Source organism: Coenobita brevimanus, chromosome 80, assembly GCF_032717465.1.
Source record: "Coenobita brevimanus isolate Jiangsu-jjx chromosome 80, ASM3271746v2, whole genome shotgun sequence".
Taxonomy (NCBI): domain Eukaryota; kingdom Metazoa; phylum Arthropoda; class Malacostraca; order Decapoda; family Coenobitidae; genus Coenobita; species Coenobita brevimanus.
The window spans coordinates 4,556,674-4,565,663 of NC_137033.1; positions in this window are offsets into that span (position 1 = coordinate 4,556,674).

The following is an 8,990-nucleotide window of genomic DNA, read 5'->3' on the forward strand; positions in this document are numbered from 1 at the left end:
AGGTGGTTGGCCCATGTCTAGCTGAAAATGATTACATTGTCCAGGTATGCCAGGCAGATTTCCCAGGTGAGGCAGATCAGGACAGACTCCATTAACCTGGAAAAAGTGGCAAGAGCATTGCAGAGTCCAAATGGTAGGACATTGAACTCATAATTTTTCCCATTACTGGTGGTAAACACAGTTTTCCCCCCTGTCCTCGGGGTGTACAGGGACTTGCCAGTATCCCGATTGGAGGTCCAAGGTGGAGAACCATGAGGCTCCATATAGAGAATCGAGGGAGTCGTCTGTCCTAGGAAGAGGGGTGGTGTCCTTGGTGGTCATGTTGTTCAATCAGCGGTAGTCCTCACAAAAGTGCATGATGCCGTCTTTTTTCTTGACGAGGACGATGGGGGAGGACCAAGGGATGATGGAGGGTGATACAACACCGTCATCGAGCATTACCTGGACCTGCCGGTCTTCCTCAGCCCGTTGTTTTGTTTTTTTTCGGCATGATGGTTGGCGAATGGGTGGTCCTGTGGTGTGTATTTCATGCATCAGGTAGGTGGTGTGGCTGATGTCAGTAGAGCCTGACATGAAAAGGTCTTGGAAGTCCAGGAGAAGGCGGCAGAGGCTGTCTGCCTGGTGAGGTTAGAGGTGTTCAGGTAGAGGGGGTAGGGTGGCATGGGGGAAATGGGGGGTGGCACAGGGCTCGGCCTCTTCCATCTTTCCCACCACTAATCCTTTAGGTAGCGTGAGGGGGGTGGTGATGTTTGCTACTCTGAGTGCTGCAATGTGGGGGGGGGGTGGAAAGTCGGGGAAAGCAGACAGACCGAGAGGGTCCCAGGTGGTAGGTCGGGGAAGAACAGGACGGAGGCACCAGTGGTCCTGTAAAGATGTAGCCAAGCCTCGTGCTCGGGGGGAATTGTTAGGGCGGAGGCGATGGTTGCTGGGAAGGTGGGGTGTGGGGGGGAGGAGGGTGGGGGGAAAGGGGGAGGAGGGTGGGGGGAAAGGGGGAGAGGTGGAGTAGGGGAGAGAAAGAGGGGCCTGCACATGCAAAGGGGCTGGGGGGGGGCGGGGTCTTCTGGAACTGGAGCCATCGCTTGTGACAATCGATGTTTGTGCGTAACTTCTGCAGGAGGTCCAATCCCAGGTAACCATCATACACATGGCAGGTCAAGTCAAATGCAATGCATCTGTGTTGGGTAGAGACTTGTTGGTGGGTGTCGGTGTGTAGGGCCTAGGTTTCCCCACATATGGCTCGCATCCACGAGATGAGCTGATGTAGGGAAAAGTGGGCCAAAAGCCAACTTATGACAGGAGCAAAAATGGCTGTAGAGGCAGGATCTGGCCGCTCTCGTGTTGACCAGTAACCTTGCTTTTACCCGGTTCAGTCACATTTTGTCGTAGATTGGGGGCGGCATTTCTGTTAGGTAGCCCCCACCACCATGGGGAGGGCAGGCCTAAAAATCCAGCTGTTGTGGGATCTTGTCTTCCTCCAGCTCCATTTCCCTGGTGTCGGTGTCCCCGATGGGTAAGGCGTCGTCCTTGGGGCCTTCGTTATCTAGGGAGGACACTTTCCATCGCCCCTGTGTGACTGGTCTGCGACGGGCAGCTTTTAGTTGTTCTCTGATGTTGTGGAGTGGACATCTGTGGCTGCAGGCGGAGAATTCGCATGGGTTAATGGAAATCAAGTTCTGGTTCTCCTTGGGGTTGAGGCACTTGTTGGTGTGGTGTGCCCTGGGTAAGTTGGACGTTGCCGTGGGGTTGGTGTGGGCTGAGGGCACCCGTGGTTTGTGGTGTGGTGCTGGTCTTTGGTTGGGGAATTTGCTTATGACATTGATCTGCTGCAGGGTGAAGCGGGAGGCTAGGAGGAGTCGTATGAGCTGGATGTCTTTATCTAGGTCTCCCGTAGGGCTGTGTATCGTAAAATGTTTCTTGATAACACTGGGGAGAACTCTTAGAAGTGTGTTGAATGTGTGTTGTTCCCGGGTTACTACATCAGTTTCCGGGTATGTGGCGGTGACGAGTCACCTGGCCTGGATGAGTGTGTCATCCAGGTTTCCATTGTAGGTTAAATTGTGGAGTTGTGATAGTGCCACAACTCTCCCCTATGATGGCGTGATGGCCTGAATCTCTATTTGGGTAAAATTCGACCATGTCAGGTCCGGGACGATCTTGGGTGCGATACTGGCTACTGCTTTGCCCAGGAGAGGCAGGGTGACTGCTATTTTCTGTTTGTCATCCTTGAACCCTATGTCTAGGAGTGGTTTGATCATGGATAGGTATGTGTGTATGTCATATTGTTCCAGGTCGAATTTAGGTAATTGCTCGTGAGGTTTTGTTGACATTTTTGCTGTTGTCCCTGTTTTGCTCCTCCCTGTATTCTGCCCAGGTCAAGAACCACCGCTGGCCACTGGTGTTATGCTAGATGTTTTTAGGTCGACTTCTCGTCCTAGAAACACTAGCTGTAGAGCCGGGGTTCCCTTTCAAGACAGGGCTACAACGGGAAGAGCAGGACATAAAAACTCTGGACAACAACCTTACACATGTATTATCTTAACTACAACTCACAGTATACAGTATGAATGTAAGTACAGTAACACAATACACTATTCAGTCTCGAATACGCTAGGCAGACTAGAGGGCTCTGATTGGACTGTGGTTTATCAGTATCATGCAGGATACTGTCCAGTCGCAAGGGCACTAGACAGTCTCTGCACAAAGTATGGATGTCTCGCACTGTATATTATTTTGTCACGAGTTCACAATATGAATACATGTATCACACAGTATGCTATGCAGTGGTAAGGGCACTAGTCGGACACAGTACACAATATTAACATGACACACAGTAAACTACTCTGTCACCAGGGCACTAGTTAGGCACAGTACAGTATGCAATATGTGCACCAGTATCACACCATACTGGGCAGACTGGAGGGCTCCAACTGGGCTGCAGGAGTCTGGTGACTCCAGGCCAGGTGTCGGCCAGGTGTTGGAGGGGTCCCGTCAGATATTCCTTCTTGTAAAGGCCACGGGACAACCCTCAGGGGCGACGTCGTCTTCTGTGGGCTGCTGCTGGGTGTGGTGAGAGGCCCGCCACTTGTGGGGCCTTGCTGGGTAGTCTGGTCCTCGGGACTCAGGCCAGAACAAGTAGGTATGCTTGTCTGCACCCACCCTGGGGAGGAGATCACCATCGCCTAGGGCTGGGGAGGTCACGCCCTGTGGATACAGGGGCACCATGAGGAGTCTGGCATCTGCGGTCTCCCTCCCATTGGGCCACTGTCAGGGTTGAACTGCAGCATTGCCTCCGGTGGGAGTCTGTCAGCTGGTAGTCTCCCCCGGGCGCCGGCTGCACTGCACACACTCCCCGGGACAGCATGGGGCCTCACCAAACCTCCTCCAGACAGGAAAGCTCCTCCTGGGGGCTTCCTCTGTGGGGAGAAACAGAGGAGCGTCCCACTCGGCTACAGGAGGGGTGAGCCAAGCAAGGGTCGTCCTCCACAGGGGAGTTTCAGGGGATAAGAGACTTTTGTTGGAGTGTTTCTCCCTGGCGCAGCTGAAGGCCGTCACCGAGGTCCCATAGGCAACAGGAGGAGGACAGCTGAAGGCTGTCCCTTTCCTGTCAGTGTGGCTGGAGGCCGTCACTGGGGCCCGGCTTCCAGGCAGGACCATGGGCGAGGTGCGGCTGACGGACATCACCAGTGTCCTTTATGGGGAGTGGCTAGCAATCGAGGTGCGGCCAATGGCCGTCACCTGCCTGTGGGTGTGGCTGAAAGCCATCGCTGGAGGCCGACTCCCGAAGGCAGCTGCAGAAGGAGAGGGAGGATTACCATCTCTCCCGGAGTACGGCTGAAGGCCGTCACCGGTTTCTGCTAGGAAAGGGGGGGGTTGCAGCAGTTGAGTAGTTTAAGGCCATCACTTGGTTTGTGCGGCTAAAGTCCGTCATGGTTTTTGTACGGCTGAAGCCCCTCCGTGGTCTCCTCCTGGGGGGGGGGGTGTCGCCATGTCCCGGTGGTGCTCGGTTTCCACTATAATTTCACTATAATTTATAAGAGTCATGTGTGCCCTCAGATAGAATGTTGCTCACCTTTGTGGAATGGATGTGGAGAGGTGCACTAAAACAACTAGATAAAATTCAGAACAAAGCTGATGGAATTATTAATAACCCTGCTAATGTATATAAACTATCTCCCCTACAAGTAAGAAGGAATGTTGCCTCCCTTGCATGATTTTACAGATACTTTTATGGCAAATGCTCAGAGAAAGTTGCATCCATTGTGCCACCTCCCCATGCCTTCCCTCGTGCCATACGGGCATCTGGTAGCGTTCATGACTGGAATGTCACACTGCCACATCGCAGAACTTCTGCCTATCAGAACGCATCTCTCTGGAACTCGCATCCCCAGAGTTGTTTCACCCCAAACTTCAACCTACAGCTGGTCAAGACCAACTGTTATACATATTTTTTGAATGGAGGACACCGAAAGGCTGATGGTTGACCACAAGATTAACCCTCTGGTGACTGGACAACGTCCTTCCTGTGCTGAACTGCTGTTGGAGCCTTTTGCGGTGTGGAAAGGGGGCGTAACATTGTAGACAGATGTATATTTACTACCATAAAACTAATTACAAAATAAAAGAAAACAACCAGGGAGAAGTGAATTGGTGAGGTATTTATGCTGCTGAAACCAAACTGTATGCCTACCAAATCAAGTGCTGGCCAAGGCATCATTATTATTCAAAGTTATATATTGTACAGTGAATGTTTACATGAAAAAGTAGATATAAATTTGTGTATTAATGAATGCGTGTGACGTCATTAGTAAACAAACATTGAAACATGTGATTTCTGGAATTATGATTTGGGCCCACGATAAAGTCTTGTCACTTGTGAACGTCTGCTGCAGCCGTGACGGGAGGGCATAAGGATATTAATCTGCTGGCGATAGCCCCTGAACATCCTCCAAAACCACTGAGTTTTATTGCAGGCGAAATTCGTCAGTCAACACAACACCATGAGGGCAGATTTTTATTCGCATCCTGTTCCCCGCCCCAACCTTTTCCTTCCCAAAGAATCGGGACAACTCTGCCACCTTACCGTGAACTGGGGCAAGGCACCCTAGTCGGGCCGATTTCATACTTAGTCTTTGGAATACCGCGGATAGACCACTTCTCGTACAGCCCATCCTTTTACCAAGACTCAAGAATTGGCTGCTGTAGGTTTGATGTCAATAAACTTTTCAGTTATTAATGTTGATTCTACAAGAGCTCATTATGGTTCCTCAGTGTTCTTGTTACAAATATATAATGAAGATTTTATTATAATTAAGTTAGCTATTATTGTTACTGGGGGATAGGCCAACCATATGAGCAACCCATACGGTTCCCTACATGTCAACAAGTGGGTTGGCAGAGGGCTAATGCCCCTCCTCATAAAACCACTAACACAGAAATGGCTGGCTGGTATTATTTTACATGTTGTCAATATGCAGTTCAAGGATATTACCACCATAAACACATAGTATAATGGGGTACCCAAGAATGCTAATGAACCCTCTTAACCTCATTCGCAAATCGATATTCACAGAGATATTGAATTTAATAATTTCCCAAAATACCATACCTTGGATCTTGACTTGGCCAATCCTTGTAAAAAGTCCGTGTGTTCATATGTGTTTCTCTTTCCGTCTACTGCACATTCATCTTTGTGGTCTGTTTCATCCACTCACAGACATACTTTCGGTCACATGATGGTATTCCACCAATCAATTTGAAGCAGGGTTAAAAAAAAAAAAAAAGCACCTCCCCCAAAAAAAACAGCATAGTTTTTTTTTTTGGTTATTTAATATTGTTAAATTTTACATACAAAAATGTAGGTTTATATCATATTGATAAGTAAGGTCTACATATATACCTTTATACATTCAAATTTTAATACCCATTAAGATCTTATTATTTGGTTGCAGTATTTGCAGGCTGCATTCTGTTTATCATTTTCTAAAATATTAACTTCATCACATTCTGTTGCCTTTTTTCTGCCACTACCAGCAGGCATTTTGTTGCTGTCATCCTTTCACTACCAAGGAGAAACAGACTGAGACACTGAGTACTGAGTCAGGAGTAGTCAAGCCTACCTAATCCATCCATTTCCTGTACAGTACAAGTTAACAGAGGCTTTGTCCAACAAGACCACCTTGTAACAAAAACGTCTTAAACAAGTGTCTGTTCTTCAGATAACACATAAAACCTTCTGTTTCACTCTAAGTTTAATTTAACAGATTTACATATAAATATGAGGAATTAAAAAATATACAACCCCCCCCAATTTTTTTTTTTTTTTTTTTTTTTTTTTTTTTTCCCCTGTTTTGAAGTGCGCTCTTTGATTCTTTCTGGGTAGAAAATTCAAATCTTTCTCGCTATGGATTCTGACGAAGTAGGACATGATCTGTGCACTGGGTGTGATACTGATTACTTATGCGTTATTAAGCGTTTTCTCTCAGAACCAGAGGAAGCCATTGAGTTCTTGAGAAAACACGGTGTATTTTTTCTGGTAGTTTTTGATGAGATTTGAGTGATTTTGACCTTCATTTTGGTCGGAAATGCTTCATTTTGCCTCTTCCAGTCATGAACTTTGACTGGATGGGGAGGTGAAGTGAAGCATTTTCTACAGAAAACAAAGGCACAAATCACTCCGATAGGCTAGCATCAGAAACCACCAGAAGAATATACTGCACAACCAGGACCATCATATCTCTATGGCAAGCATTCTGCTGCAGCAGGTTAGGTAAGGTCTGTTTGGTTATGTTAACCAGTTGTGCAGTATATTATTCTGGTGGTTTTTGATGTGATTTGAGTGGTTTTTGCCATTGTTTTCTGTTGAAAATGCATCATTTTACCTCATCCAGTCAGAGTTCATGATTGGAAAAGAGGCACAATGAAGTATTTCCGACAAAAATGAAGGTCAAAATCACTCAGATCTCATCAAAAACTACCAGAAAAATACCGGTATACTAGTACTGCACAACCAGGGAGGTGTATTGGCAACTTGTGAAAATTTACTGGCCGACCCTTATGGGATTATGGCATCTGGCTATAGATTGATAGAGTATTGGTTTTCTTGTTTCAGCCTATAATCAGTCTGTTTAATACATAGAGCCCATCAGTGCAACCATCTTTTCTGTGATATTTCCATCGTAAAGCAATAAGAACAGATGTAATACTGTATTCGTAAATCTAGTCAGTTTGGAATTTTTGCTGTTTACATCATCTCTTTAGTACATTGATGACCCTTGGTTTTCTGGTGTTTTTTGTGTTATGATCAGTTTTGTTGTTCAGTTAAATTTCTTGTTTTACCGTTCTTCCCACCTCCCTTGCAGCAAGGGAGACCCGTGGAAATCTGGATTTGGGTGACAGCTACTGTGAAACAAAGAATTTATTGCATTTATGAATGCCAGCAATAATGGAAACTTAAGCAACACCAGAAAAACCGTGGGTTCAAAACTGGGGTGGCTTGACTGTTTTACCTGACCACACCAGAAGCTTGAAACGAAAAGTTTACAGATTTTATCTGTGCCAAAAATAATTGGAATTGATTAGGGTAAAAAACTTAACACAACCTAGGCTAGCAGTCAGAAAAATCTGAGATGCTGGTTGAGAAAATCTGAGATGCTGGTTGAGGTTTCTAACTTGATGGGGGAGGGAGGGGGCTCTCACCCCTATACCTCATATTGAAGTTAACCATCCTGACCACACATAACCTAACCCTGAAGGTGACTACATCTTCCATGCACTTACCAGTTAGGGCCTAGTGTAATCGTGAAAGCCACTACGGTACAGCTTACCTTAGGGTGAGGGTGCAGCTTCAGCCACTTCGGCACCTGGGTCATGGGGTGCACACATGACAAAGGGACCTTTTGAAATGGGCTCCTTAGTCAGATTTGGTCACATTATGATGAAGGGATCTTTTGAAATGGGATCCTCAGTCAGGTTTGGTCACATTATGACGAAGGGACCTTTTGAAATGGGATCCTCAGTCAGGTTCGGTCACATTATGACTGTCAGCCACCAGTTAGTTTCAAGTATTTGTTAAGGTAATTTAAAGCATACTTAAATGAGGAGGTAACCCCATTTCAACTTGACATCTGTTGGGTCAGGTTGGGTCATGTGTCTCCAGGAAGATTGTCAGCTGGCAGCACCATCAATGTGCATGATTTTCAAGGTATCACAATAGGGGAGTCACGTGGAGAGACAAGCTGACGAATGAGGATATAAAGGAGCGTTGTGGTGTGGATGTGGATGTGATAGGAAGCGTTATGAGGAACACACTGAGGTGGTTTGGCCATGTGGAGAGGATGGAGGGTGAAAGACTGACAGAGAGAGTGTATGTGAGTGAGGTGGAGGAGGGAAGAGGGAGGGGGAGGCCAAGGATGAGATGGAGGGATGGGGTGGAGAGGTATATGGGAGAGGGGGATGTGAGTTGGGAGCAGGGCAGTGAAATGGCGGGGGACAGGGCGACTTGGAGGCGATTTGTTTGTGGCCACCCGAAACGGGATTGAGGCGTCTGGCAATAGATAGATAGATAGAGACTTTGACAAAATTTAAATCATCATAAGGATGCATTTGCAGTGGAAACACTGTGGAGAAGACTTGTCCACAGCAACCAGTGTTCTAGAACACGATGAAATAACCAGTAGGCATAATTGAAGTAAGTGGCAGTTGTCAGGACATGAATCATGTGATTTACTCCACCCAGTCACCTGGTGAGTGTTGCTTTCTGGCTGTTGTCAACTTGTTTGTGCCATAACTTCTGTGGATAATAGGTGCATTTACATTCCTACTTTTGTTTTTTAGGAATGTAAGGCTGATAGCTAAGTTTAGACTGAATTGCTCAGGATCTAGGTTAGTTTAAGTGATGTCAGGGTATATGCCTAAAATGGCTTGTAATTCATTCATTTCAGATGAAGGGGTGTCAAAGCCTGATAATTTCCAATGGAATTGGAGGTAAAAAT